Source organism: Manis javanica, chromosome 4 (assembly GCF_040802235.1).
Source record: "Manis javanica isolate MJ-LG chromosome 4, MJ_LKY, whole genome shotgun sequence".
Taxonomy (NCBI): Eukaryota; Metazoa; Chordata; class Mammalia; order Pholidota; family Manidae; genus Manis; species Manis javanica.
The window spans coordinates 151,768,146-151,782,983 of NC_133159.1; the positions used below are offsets into that span (position 1 = coordinate 151,768,146).

General features: G+C 41.1%; 1 long non-coding RNA gene across 2 annotated transcripts; it reads right to left on the minus strand.

Annotated features, from left to right (window-relative positions):
- Window positions 1-1,958: 1,958 nt before the first annotated feature.
- LOC118968493 (uncharacterized) lies at window positions 1,959-14,502 on the minus strand. Of its 2 annotated transcripts, XR_012129877.1 has the most exons (4): window positions 14,491-14,502; window positions 11,947-12,060; window positions 11,706-11,809; window positions 1,959-2,518 (listed from the first exon to the last, which is right to left on the minus strand). It is a non-coding gene; the product is annotated as an uncharacterized lncRNA (long non-coding RNA). The 2 variants fall into 2 exon arrangements; XR_005056194.2 differs by lacking the exon at window positions 14,491-14,502 and having other exon boundaries at window positions 11,947-12,428.
- Between the last annotated feature and the right edge of the window lie 336 nt (window positions 14,503-14,838).

Here is a 14,838-nt window from a genome sequence, read left to right on the forward strand (position 1 = left end):
TGCAGTCCCTCCGCTGGGGGCCTTCAGTTTAGAAGCTCAGGAGTTAAGGGCCTTTGTTCCTTGCAGGCCTTTGGAGGCCCTTGACGCCCTGGGGCCTGCGCAGGGAGTTGCTTCTACCAGCTGAAACAATCACAGGATCCAGACTGGAGACAGAGTAAAAAAAAAAAAAAGACTCTGCCCCATTCAGCTGGCTCTCCATTCAGCCTGGGCTGGGGGGTGGGGGGGCCTTAGTTTGTGAATCTGGTTAGCAGCCTCATTCCTGGAAAACTGGCCTATTGCTGAGCTTTCTCGTGAACTTCATCCACCTGTCATGCTGGGCCTTGGAGGGCAGCCAGGACAGGCAGGAAATAATAGGCTGCAGGATACCGGTGTGTGTCAGTGGCCCCGACCCTCCCATTCCTGAACACAGATGAGCTAGAAGCCTGTGAGGAGGCACCTCGCCTCAGATGGGCTCAGGAGGCCATAGAAAGACCAGCGGAGGGCAGAGGAGGCCCAGAACTTTAAACCCAGGAGCTTTAAACTCACCGTGGGCGTCTCTTTCGGACTGCAGGATCATCGCTGAAGGGAAATGGCCCTGGATCTTGCTGAGACACATCCCTTTGTTCTCACTGACCTCATTCTGCACACACAAAGCTGAGCCTCAGATCCAAAGGAGAATGTCTGGGTCCGTCCCACCTCCACATTCCCCCCTCCTCTTGGCCTCCCTAGTGGTCAGAGAACTGGCTACAATGACATCAACTGGCTAGAATTGCATGAAACTTCCCTTTTCAACTCCCAGACTCCTGGATTCCTATTTTGCTTTGTTTTTAATTTCCAAACGATTTCCCTTTGTCCGGCTGGGTTTCACCCCTCCCCACCCTTGTCTCCGTCAATTTTCATTTCCTATTTTCCATTAGCAGCCTTCAGGCAACGAGGTAGAAGAAACAGCGCTTCTCAAGGAGCTCTATCATGAAGACATCTAACACTGAGAGCAAGGTGGAAATATTTTACTCTAGAAACAAAGAACTGAAGTGGCTGGTGGGCTTGCATTAATGCAACATCAACCTTCTGAGAAGAAAGAGATTTTAGAGTTCCTCCTTCTTGTGAGCTCTCTTAGAGCCAATCCCACTGTGGGTGATGAAGGTAGGGAAAAATAGGCTTTTCCCTGTGCATCTGGATACCCCCAGGGTCCTCCTAGATCTGAAATCAGCAAGTCCACAGACCAGACTGTCTCAGATTCTCATGTGTATATGACTCTCCAGGGATCTTGTTAAGATGCCGCAGGATGGGGTGACAGCTGAGAGTACAGTTCTAACAAGCAATCAGGTGACCGTGACACTTTGAGTAGCAAGGTTACACTTACCTGGTAGTGTGCTTTTCTGAGATTTATCCCAAGGGAACATGAATAATAAAGCTATTTTGGGGTAGGAAGTCTTCATCTAAGAAGGAATGTGTAATGGAAAAGGGACTGATTAGGAGCAAGGAAACCAGGGATGTATTCCAAGTTACGCGGTAAGCTAACGGGGTGCATTTGGATATGCGCTCTCTGAACTACAAGGAGGAGGTTAAACTAGGTTGGTGAGTTCCCAAACTTTTCATATGGGATATGTGTTTGGAAAGATTTTGTCCACTAAATACACTGCAAACAACAGAATAACTCACGTGGTCCTATCCAGACAAAGGAAGAAAGAACTTCAGTTTATCTTTTTGAACTTTAGAACATGATCAGAGCATGAACCAAATCACCCACTTGGAAACCTCTGGATTTGGTGGTGTCCAAGATCCTTCTTAACACTGGCATCCGATGGTCTCAGTAACAAGCATGAAAAGCAAAGAGGGGTGGATTTTCACTGAGTATAAATTTCTATCAACTAAAGTTGGCTTAATTCTGGAGGTGTTATTGAGGGAGAAGACATTGCATCTTTTTCCCTAAAACTATGAGAAGATGGGAAAGCTTTAGGCTGGGCCAGTGAAAGGATATTTCTGCCTAAAAGCAGGAGAAATGACTGTGATTGTAGTTGTTGAATGACATTTATCTCATGTTTCTCAGAGACCCAACAAGATACGGGAGAACACTCAAATCAGGATGATTGGAGGAGGGCCCCTAGAGGGGCTGTATTCACAGGGATGGGTGGGCTTCCTCAGGGATGGTGACGCCCAAAGCTCAAAGGTGTGAAGAGAGAGGCAGCTAGGGAATTCTAGAAGGATTGCGCTCCACTTGCCCAATCACCGATTCTTTCCCCGCAGCATCGTACTGGCACTTTTGTCACAAACTAGGTGACTGGTGTCATATGTGGGTTAACTTCTGAATTGGCTCTTCTGTTCATTACTGTCTCTCCTTGCTCCAAGAGCACATGTTTTAATTTCCTATAGCTTTACAAAAAGTCTTCATATATGGTAGTATAAGTCCTTCAATTTTTTTATTCTCAAAGATTATCTTAGTTCCTTCTGGTCCTTTGCACTTTCAAACATATTTTTGGATGAGCCTGTCCGTCCCACAAAACTGCATGCTGTTGTTCTCATCAGAATTGTATGGAACCTACAGATTAATTTGGGGAGAAGAGAGAACAATTTTGAGCCATTCAACTCATGACGACTGCATGTGCTTATATTTATTTAGGCGTTTATTTCCTTGCTGTGAAGCCCTTTGCAGGTTTCTTAGTATCGAGTTTATATTATCCTCATAATAAGTTGGTAAGTGATCCCTGTTTATTCACTGGAAGAATTGTTTCTCCCCCACATCTTTTTTGTAGTATTTGTAAAAGTACTTTGCCTTTTCGTTTCTCATTCATTTTGAAATTATGTGAATTCTACCTGGTGCTGTTTGCTGATTGCTCCCAGGCTATTATTTCAGACAAGAATTCTTGCCTTTTCCTTGTGTTCCTTATGACACAGGGTTATTTGTGTTAGTGAGTTCTTTCTGCTTTCACGTTCTCATTGTTCAAACCAAGAGAATATTGCTTTTACCCGTTACGGAGTGTCATTTACCTGTAAATACCACCTGCTTTATGTGAGACCTACAACTGTACTTCAAGTGGTATGTTCTTTAACATTTATGTTACCAAACCTCTTCATAGGACTCATATTGATTTTATCCTGTTTTCTCAACCTTAAAGAATATATACTGATTTTTCTCACTGTCTACCTGAAACTTCTCCCAGACCTTAAGCTACAAAACTGGTGAACTATGAATTTATATGAACTTACCTAAGGAGTGAGAAAATGCCCATGGGTGAACTCCCTCTTTCCACAGTTTTTTCTTTTCTTTTTATCTTTTTAATCCTATAAGTACTTTATTTTTTTTTAGATTTATATACAATAATATTCATTGAAGCATTATTTGAAATGTTGAAAATTTAGAAAAACAAAGAAAATGATTAAATACATGATGTAAAGCCATATGGTAGAATATTATACAGCTAATAGAAGAGAATCAGAGAAAAGAATCCAAATTATTTTAGTGTTTGGTACATAATTTGTTGCTTAATTACTACATGTTGAATAAAAATTGATGATTGAAAACAAATATTTTATAAATTCCAGATGTACTGTAGGACTTTAATGTATATCCAGTTATGTATCTGTGTATCTAACAGTCTACTGATAACTTAGGCTTTAATGTTTTATAGCATCTCAGACTTACTGAGGTCAAAATCAAACTCTTATTCCTTTCCCCTACTCTCTCCAAACTCCTCTTTCAGACTTCCCCATCTCAGTCTGGAGCACCACAGCTTTTCTCCAGTCCTTTTTTTTTTTTAAGTTATCGTTGTTACACAGTCTTATGAAAGTTTTTCATGAACAACATTGTGGTTACTACATTGACCCACATTATCAAGTCCCCCCCCACCCCATTGCAGTCACTGTCCATCAGCATAGTAAGATGCTAGAGTCACTACTTGTCATCTCTGTGCTATACTGTCTTCCCCATGGCCTCTCCCTACATTGTATGTGCTCATCAAAATGCCCCTTAATCCCCTTCTCCCTCCTTCCCCAAACCCTTTCGTTTGGTAACCACTAGTCCCTTTTTGGAATCTGTGAGTCTGCTGCTGTTTTGTTCCTTCAGTTTTGCTTTGTTGTTATACTCCACAAATGAGTGAAATCATTTGGTACTTGCCTTTCTCCACCTGGCTTATTTCAATGAGCATAATACCCTCTAACTCCATTCATGTTGTAGCAAATGGTAGGATGTTTTCTTCTTATGGCTGAATAATATTCCATTGTGTATATGTACCAGATCTTCTTTATCCATTCACCTACTGATGGACACTTAGGTTGCTTCCATATCTTGGCTATTGTAAATAGTGCTGTGATAAACACAGGGGTTTTCAAATAAACATGTCTTTTTGAATCTGGGCTCTTGTTTTCTTTGTGTAAATTCCTAGGAGTGGAATTACTGAGACAAATGGTATTTCTATTTTGAGTTTTTTGAGGAACCTCCATATTACCTACCACAATGGCAGAACTAATTTACATTCCCACAAACAGTGTAAGAGGGTTCCCCTTTCTCTGCATCCGGTTTTTTCTTTCTGTTTATTTAAAGTCTCGGATCATGGTTAACTTCCCAGCATTGCATTTTATCTGGTCTCTAATTCGGGAATAACTGCAGAGGTATATAGTCTTCTTAAGTGGCTATTTGCTAACGTTCTTCTTAAAATAACCAAGGTCTTAATCTCAGGGCCTCTTTAGGGAGTGCTTTAGACAATACTGATGTAGAGAGAGTAGATAGATCAGGTGGTATATTTCCCTTCTGACCCTCTCTGGCCTCTCTTAATTATCCATTTTCAGGAGTCTCCTACTTTACTGTGACTCCGCATTTTTCATGAAGAGGTGTTCAGGCATTAAGCTGAGAGCAATGAACATTTGGTCCCATCTGAAGTATATCTCTTGAAGATTCCTCAAAGTTTCTGACCTGCAGATGGTACTTTTTCCTAGTTCCAAATATTCTCAAGGCGTTTTCCATCTTTTCATTATTCCATTGCTTATTTTGATGAACATCTACAAAGGAGACCTGTCTTCCAGTACTCACAACTGCTTTGTGCTCAGAAGTCAAGAAGGTGTTGTACCATAGTCATCTGTTCATTGCCAAAACTACCATCAAAGATTATGAAATACTAGCTACCATTTATTGAGCTCATGTGCTCAAAATTATGCTAGTGTGTTATATTCATTTTTTTCAAGTAATTCTTACAAATAACTCTAAGACAGGAGTAACTGCTCTCCCTCTCTCCCTCTTTCTCTCTCTCACTTTATAAACTAGGATATAGGATATCCTCACGCAGTGGTTCAGTGATTTGTCCAACAACAAATGGCTATAGAAAGACAGGGGTAGATTTTGTATTCAAACCTTTCTGACTCAACTATTTCTCCATCCATGGTGTCATGGGTTGAGGACTTTGGCACATCTCCCCACCATCTTCTCTCTGCCATTCACACTCCTGGTATTTTTTTAGAATTCACAAATTGATAAACTGCAAAATGTCACTCCTTTCCTGCATGTCTTTCCACTTCTAGCACTGTATTCATGTTGACCCTGATGTGTGAATTTGTTCTTCAAAGTCAAAGAAATAATAGCCATAGGGAAAAAGTTCTTCCTTTACTTTTTGGTTATTGTTGTTGTTTTTTTTCTCATAAGTTTGATCACTGTAATAGATTCTGTTCTACTGATTTTACAGTTTTGCCTTTTCTGTCCCATCTTTCTTATCTTTGATTTTTCAGGGTCCATTCCATGTCCTCTATATTAATACCTGAAAATGGTAATGTTTCTGTTCTTCGAGGCCTTACCCTCACATCTTTCCTTCAGAACTTCCTTTAAAATTAGTAAAGTTGCTCCGTCTACTCTGGTGTTCTTGGAGGCAAAATTTTACTTCTCTTGCCCATTCTTTTCTCATAATTTAACATTTCTTCCTCAACTACAAAAGTTTGCTTTATCTCCAGATATTTTTATCAGTTTACCAAGTTAAAAAAATTGATGAGAATAGTAAGGTCTTCTATTTTATAGTCATAAATTCTATTCCATATATGTTACATAAATCCCATCATTTGTCTTTTATTTTTTTATTTTTTGGCTAGTACATTCCAGTCTGTTGGAAATCTGAAAAAATAAGCCCCTTTCAATTTGACCTCTCTTAATAAACTCTTTTTAAATACGTAGCTTCAGAAACTATTCATTGTTCACTTCTGACTTTATCCTTCTTTTCCCACATGTACTGGAAATATATTTCTATCAACAACCTCTTTGTAGTGCGCATGAAAGAACTGATATTCTTAATAACATCCTCTTTTCCTCTCTCCCTCGATAGAATATTCATTCCTTTTAAAATTGAGATATATTTGGCATATAACATTGTGTAAGTTTAAACAGGACATCACTTCCCATTTTATTGCCACATCATAAAACTTCCAATGAATTCTTTAGCTTTGATTTATCTTTCAAATACAGATAGAGTTTAATACACATATCTTCTCCCACCATGCCTAAGACCTCTACAGTTTCCTTTGCCACTTCTTAGCGTGAAGGCTTTCAAACTCTATTTCTTCTTAATGCATTAAGTGTTCCTCTTTATAAGCAAACTTGTATGTTGCATGAAATTACATTCAATAGAGTATTTCTTCTCTTAGTGACTTTGCTCTCATTTTTTACACGTTATTTGGTTGGCAGATTATTACTAAAAGCTGGCCTTGGACCCATCTTCAAGTAATTTTAATTAGTTCTTTAGTGATTTCTCTGAATTCTTTATGTCACACCCTTCTAATTGACTTTTACCTCTGATTTATCTGAGACTCAGTGATTCTTCTCTACTAGATTAACATTCTCTTCTTCTGAGCCTTGGTTCCAATTACATTAAGTCAGAGAATCAGTGGGGAAGCTGGACAAGCAGGTTTGGAAACAGGAGAGGAACTATCAGTCATCAAGGTGCTATTGGAATGAATGAAATCCACCCATTTCCTCAGCCTTGTGTCTATCCAGTCAAGATTGAAACTCCTAAGAGATGGAGTCTGATTGGCTAAGTCTAGGCATCAAGGAAGTTTGAGAAAGAATCCAGGAGAAATAATCTCCCAGAACCCCTTATGCTTCCATGCAGGAAAGGAAGTGAAAGGCTTCTACACTTACAATCTCAGTAAGTTTATATAAAATGGGGGTGGGTGGCTCTCCAACAGTTAACCAGAGTGTTGTTAAGAAGGGGAATGAACGTGGTGAATGACAGGAAATACATGTAAGTACCCAGATGGGGCATTTAGCCTCCTATCTTCTCTCTTTTCAAATCAGTATAGATGTTCTCTGTTCAGCTGGGCAGGCATTACCAGTTCAGTTCTTTCAATTCTCCTCTCTTGGATGCTTGCATCAGGCTATGCTGCACCTGCTACACATTGGAAAGAACAGAGATTTGTGACCCTGCAGAGGTTGTTTATGCCCCCAGAGTCTCATTTTTTATCACCCATAAAGTTGGGACATACTTCATACGTTTTCGTGAAGATTATTACTGGTAAGATGCAGTGCTTGACACACATTAGTCATCAACAAAATGCTGGCTGCCCCCGCCTCTTCCCCAGACAATCTTGTGGATGATTTTCCCATTTATCAAGGCAGTTATTCATAATCTCCTTCCATGGAAAGCCCTGCCAGGGCTTTGTTCTCCACGTCAGAAATGTTTTCCATTCTTACACTTTCTACGCAGATGATTTACTTGGCATGCTTCTGGCTGTTGGTTCTCCCAGTAAAACTCTTCTCTGTTCCTAATGGAAACAACACAGCAGGTGTATCCTCTCCTTGTCACAAATGTACTGCTCATGTATTTTTCAGTCCAAAGCTCAGATCTGTCCGCACATTTACCATTTGCCACGTGCATTTCTAACATTGCCTCTCTAATAAAACTGACTTGAGGTCTTCCATGAAGTCACCTAATGCTGTCAGTGTTGCTGGCCCCTTCCCTTCTGAAATGGGCTCCAAATTAATTTCAGTTTCTGCTTTCTGGACCTTTATAGTAAACTCCTTACCTCTAAGAATTGGAATTATTGAAAATATGGCCTGTAGTCTTCCAAACTCAATCATCAGTCATAGCCTTGCATTTATTTTCTTCTGTGAGATGCCTTGGGTATCAAATCCTTATAATTATAAATGGATTTTAGTGTCTATGAAGTGCCAGGAGCATTTCAGTTACTACAGAAATGAACATATATTCCCTGCCCTCAAATAGCCTCTAGCTTAGTGAGGTACTAGAGACATGCTAACAGGTTAATTACACTAGAATGTGAGAAGTGGCATGAGATAGTGAAGGTTGTAAACTGAGTCACAAGGATGAGTGGAGGTGAACTGGACAAAGAGATGGGGAAAGATGATGTAGACTGAGGGAGGAATGTGGGCAAAACCACAACAGTGAAAGAGAGCAGAGCATTGCAAGTAATTCAGTGGGTCTTGCGTGCAGGGGTTAAGAGGTTGGGTGGTTGAGTTGATCTTGAGACAGTAGAGCAAGGGTCAGTAACCAAGGCCTGAGGAGGACAGCCTGGCTTCATAAGTACTGTGAGCAGAGCCATCCCCATTCATTTACATAGTGTCTGTGGCTCTTCTGTTGCCACGATGGCAGAGGTGAGCAGTTGCCACAGAGACTGTTTCACCTGCAGAGCACAAAATGTTTACTATCTGGACTTTTACAGAAAAAGTTTGCCAGCCGCTGCCACGGATACGAAACAGAGCACGATGATCCTGGAAAGCCATTCTAAAGAATCTACACTACTCAGAGGGGCAATGGCAAGGTCGAGGAAGGATGTTAAGCAATGGAATGACATGGTCATCAGGTCTGTGTTTTAGGAAAATCACTTTGGCTGCATAAGCAGAATGGATTAGAGGGAGCACGACTGAAGGGAGGGGCACTAGTTAGAAAGGAACTGCAATGACCCAGCCGGGTGAAGACTGTGGCCTGAACTAGTGCATGCCCAGAATCATGACAGAAGATACTTAAGGAAAATCATGGTAAGTGGCATTCGCTTAAATTTTCCTTCTGTGACCTCTCCTCTCCTTTTGTTCCTCTTTCCTGTATCCTTCCTTCCCTTCCTCCACATTTCTTTCCATAGTCATTTTTCCATGATCATTCTTTTCCCTTCTGCAACCACCCGATTCACGTTTGCCACTATACCCTTTGTCAAAGTCAGGCAGGCAGAAACTTCAGGGGATCTGCATATTTGAACTTCCATACTTGTGCATTCGCTCTTGTGGCTTGTCCCTTCCCAAATCTGAGCCACTGACTTACGGTCGTACAAGCCCTCGTGGTCTTCCTCCTCCTCCTTCTCATCTTGGGCCACCTGTTTGGGCCACTTCAACAGTTTCTGGAATCCCTCAGTACTTCACTGTTGAAATATTTCTCCCTCTGCTCATCCAGGGTACACATTGCTGCTGTCCAACTCCCCATAAAACCCAAACTTTTGAAGTTGAAAAGACCGTCTTCACTTTTTCAGTTTGTTAAGTATGGTGAAACTGAAGTTGAGACAGGTTAAATTATTTGCCCAAAGTCACAGCAAGTTAGTAGAGAAGTAAGTTCACCACATCTAACAGATGTAAAATCCTGTTCCAAATTAGGGACATGAAGCAACAGTCACCAGTTCTGCTCTGTGATCCTATCCAATTTGATCCTTTGAAGGAAGTTTAAATAGCCATGTAGCTGTCCCAGTTACTTAAGTATAAATAGATAATTTTCTTAAGTGGTTCCACTGACTAGATCAATGGCTTCCTGATGAAGACAGCCAACTCATAGTGTCAGAAACCAAACCATAAAATAAAGGAGAAGTTAATGCCTACGCTGGAAGTAGGAAAATTATAGGTACTATTTTAGCTTTGAAATATGAAAGTGTTATGGGATTTTATGACTTTCATTTGGTTTTCATTTCATATCACTGTGCCTTTTAAATATCCAAACTTCCCAGATAAATCACTCACCTCAAGAAATGAATATCTCATAAACCCTTTTGTAACCCGCGAAAATGTCACATGTTTATTACCATCATTTCATAGTGACTTTGATATTTTATCTCTGCTACAAGAGTCCCACTTGACACACTGAAGTAAGATGCTGTCATTTTTGTAGCACTGAGTCTGAAAAAGGATGTGGGTTCTGCCAAAAGGCTTTATGCCTCTGATTCCTTCTAGTCAGTTCCATAAGAAAGGTCTACAAGAGACAACCACCAGGCCTGGAAAATGTCAGGTCTATCAAGCACATAGTCCTCAAGAGCAGGCACCTAAGGGACTAGACCTGGCTATGGGCTTCTAAAGCATCACTGTCTGATACAGCAGCCTCTGGCCTCATGTGACTAAATTAAATTATTTAAAATTAAAAATTCAGAAAGATAGCAAGTGCTGGTAAGGATGTAGAGAAAAGGGAATCCCATACACTGATGCAGCCACTGTGGAAAATAGTATGGAGGGTCCTCAAAAAATTAAAAATAGAACTGCCATATGACCCAGCAATCCCACTTGTGGGTATATATTTGAAGGAAATGAAATCACTATTTCAAAGATATGTTTGCACCCCCATGTTCATCACGGAATTATTTACAATAGCCAAGACATAGCAACAATCCAAGTGTCTGTCAGTGGATGAATAAAGAAAATGTGGTATGTATAGACAATGGAATATCATTCAGCTACAAAAAAGAAGGAAACCCTGCCATTTGGGACAACATGGATGGACCCAGAGGGAATTATGCTAAGTGAAATAAGTCAGAGAAAAACAAATACTATTACGATCTCACTTATGTGTGGAGTTAAAACTTATAGAAACAGAGAACAGATTGGTGGTTACAGAGGCTGGGGGTTGAGAAATGGGTGAAGGTGGTTAAAATGTACAAACTTTCAGTCAGTTACAAGATAAATAAGTTCTGGGGACGTAGTAATGTACAGCATGGTGACTATAGTTAACAATACTGGATTGTATATTTGAAAATTGCTGAGAAAGTAGACCTTAACAGTTTGCATCACAAGAAAAAAAACTTGTAGCTATGTGAGGCAATCAATGCTAACTAAACGTACTGTGGTAATCACTTTGCAACATATATATGCACATGCACACATATGTATATATTTATAAGATTGTTATGTTAGACACCTTAAACTAATACGATGTTATGTGTCAACTACGTGGTGATAAAAGTGGAAGAAAACACAATTTATTCCTAAGTAATTTCATAATTTTTGTTGAAAAAATTCCATTTCTTAGTCTTCAATGACCACATGTAGCTAACAGCTACTGTATTGAAGGGGGCAGATATAGAGTACTTCCGCCATCACAGAAAGTTTTATCAGACAGTGTTGTTACAGAGAAAGGCAGGATAGAAAAATGAAACGAAAACTCTGCAAGGAGGGAACCCTTTGGCAGACTTTGCACAAGGAATGAACCAAGGCAGTGTAGCACAGTGGCTGGGAAGAGACATGAATTCTATTCTAGTTTCAGCCTATTAGAAACTGTGCAGTTTAAACAAATGGATTAACCTCTTTCTTGTGTTTCTTCTCTACAAAATGTGGGCACTGATTGGCATTAGTGTCCTAACAGGCTTGTTTTGAGGTTAAATGAGAACTGTATGCAAGGGGCTTAGCATGATACCTAGCACATAGTATGTGCTCAAGAAATTATAGTGATTGTTCTGAGAAGGGGGTTTCATATAATATTTGAATATTCCCTGAAAATTTAATTTCACTAAACAACTGCTATACACATTTCCATCTAGTATATTGGACTTACTTCAGAGTTGAGAAGCCTTGAAGTTTTTAAAAATGGGATGACGATCAGGAAGGAGGTGAAGAGAAGCTAATGGTGAGTCCAACATCACCAAGTATCTCCATCAGCTGCAAACAACAGAAAACCCAACTACGCTGTGACTCAAACCAGTAGAGGTTTATTTGTTCATGAAATGATCACAGATAAAGAGTCCTTCTAGCTTCAGTCTGCTCCACCATCTCTAGTATATGATTTTCATCCTCACCATTTCAATATGTCAGTTGCTCTTCCAGGCACCATGTCTTTATGGGCTTCATCTCTTTATTTAGGAAAGACTTCCACACACACCGCCTCCAACATCTCATTGACCAGAAGAACTCTGTGCCATCCGTCGTAGTAAGAAAAGTGAGGAAAAGAGATTTTGTTTGCTTTAGAAGGAACCACATGAAGTTGCCAATATCTCAGCATATTTAACTGATAAAAAAGCAATTTCCTATGATTCAAGCTAACAGTTGGGCACACTGCCACCCTGAACAAAACTGGAAAGAATGATGGAGAACATAGACATCACGCAGGCAACTGACAGTGTCTGCATTAGCTCCCACCTCACACCAGGCAAGTTTGAGTCTTGGAGCCCCTGATGGCAATTGTTACGTTCTGTCTGAGAGAAGGAACTAAAAGTTACTCAGCTGAAATACAGGGCTGGTATGGAAAGCTAGATCTTTTGTCTCAGAGTTCATGTGCATCCCACCATTTGCTCAAGGAAAAAAGCAAAAATGAAAAAACTCCTCTATAAACAATACAAAGTTAAAAGGTTTGGTCATGACAGGGTATGTGTTGCACAACACTGTTTAAATCAGCCACAGATGCAGGGTTCTTTTATCAGAGGTATCAGTCACAACTGGGATTAAACAAGATTGCACATAAACAAAGGGGAAATACATTGGCTCATTTTGTTAGAATTTAATTCAATTTCCATGCCTGCCTCCTTCCCTTGGGGGAGTCATTACTGACTTGATGCTGAAAGGACCAGGCAAGATAAGCTTGTTTAAAGACAGTATTAGAAGAGAAGGTGGTGTCAGATTTTTTGTTTTGTTTGCTTTGCTTTTTTTTTTAATTGGGTGGGGTTTTTTTTCCCCAAAGGAAGAAATCTGGATGTTAAAGAAAAAAAATCCACAGAATTGAAAAAATGCCTTGTCTAAGTAATGCAAAACTATTCCCTCTGCCTGGATTTTTGAATTCCATGATTCACCTCTCGTAAGACATGTTTTTCCACTCCTCTTGCTTTATTATTATTTGTTGATGATTTCCAGTTTTTTCTCTAGCTTTTTTGAAATCCCACCCTGGATATTTAGCTGCCTATTGAACATCCCACTTGAAGGTCTCATAGGGTATCTCTATGTCAACATATCCCAAACTGACTTCATCTTTCTCCTAAACAGCACAAACAACCTGCTCCTCTTCTAGGGTAGTTCCTCTTATTAAATGACAATACCAATCACCCAGTTGCTGAGACCCACTATGTAAGTTTTCACTCAACATCTGTCTTCATCCCAACATAAGTCTACGTGCCCAGGTCCCAAGAGGTTGGGGATTCAGAGCTGAGAGCAAGCCTGAGGACCCACAAAGCTCTCCCCACAACTGCATTTTCCATTTCTTTCAGCTTCTCTCTGCCTCCCCCCGAGTCCCTACAGCTTCACACTCACATATGAAATTCGGCCCTTTCTCTCTTTTCCACCAGAAATCCAGTGGTAAGAATGTTATGACATTTAACAACTTTATGCAGAACATGGGAATGTCAGAGAAACGAGCATGTAACATGGCAGCATTCTTTGCCGACTCTCTGCCTAGCTTCTTCCTGCTGCCTGCCACCTCCCGCCTCCAGTCACAGGACTGGCCCCCACATGCTGCCCTTTGGAAGGTGGGTTCCCTTTCCTGCCTGTGCTCCACCGCTTCACTCACAAGCCCTCACCAGTTCAGTTCACCTTCTGCAGACAGGAGTGCCAGCTATCCACTTGTTCCTCCTGTCGTGAGCTTACCACCTGTCCAAGGAGGCCCTTTGGAGTTCTCTCCTTGCAAAAGCCTCCATCCTTCTCCCTCATCTACTAGATGATCCTCTTGAAGCTGAAATGCTGATTAGAAGCTTTGAGGGTGTCTTCCTTGTTTGGTGCTGCATCTCCCTCCTAGGACAGCTTGTGTCTCCCTCCTACCATCAAACGCCTCTCCACAGACTGCACTCCCCCTGCCCTTGGCCAGCCCTGCGGGGATGTGCAGGTGATTCAGGACCACAGACACCCACTCCTGGGCACTGCGGCCTCTTCTCTGTTCTGACGGAAGCCACGCTCTCCTGTCACCCTTCTGGCCCTTCTCTCCTGATCTGCTTTTGTGCAGATCGCTGCTCCCGGTGCAGGGGTCCCTCCCCTCCCCAGGCACTCTCCGCCAGATCCCAGAGAGAAGCACATTTCTTCCTCCCCCAACCCAAGCCACAAAAGCAGAAATGGATTATCATTCCTGTTTTGTAGATAAGAAAAAAAAACACATAACTAATTATATCAGCAAATTAATAACAGATTCAGGGCTCAGGAAATTAGGTCCCTCTACCTGTCTTGTTTCCTTTGCCCTTTTCTCCCTTTCCCTTCCAACAGATATTCACTGGACTTCCCTCTGAGTCAGGCCCTGGGGATAAGATGGCAAGCAAAGCCCACATGGCCCCTGTAAGTCCAGGGAGAGGAAATTCCAGGGCAAAATACCTCTAAAAACCCAAATCAGTCAAAGGAAGAAATAAATTTAAAACCCATTTATTGCTTACAAACTGCAGTCCAGAGCCTCTCTCTCCTCTGCTCCTGAAGAAGCAAGCCAGCAAGCCAGCCTCTCCTTTTAAACTCTCAGGTTCAGACACGCCCTCAGTTGCCCAGGTAATTACCCATTGATGTGGAGATGAACTTCTTTCCATGAGGATATGCAAATGCACTAAAGCCAGGCGAGATATTCTGGAAATATTACAATTTTACACACAGCCCCTCAAATGATACATTTTTAGGAAGAGAGGTGCTCACAGGAAAACAACAGTGTGCTTGACAGAGAATAACAAGGAGCCATGATTTGCACAAAGAAATCCCTAGGCTGAGACCTAAAGCAGGGTTTCTCCATTTCAGCA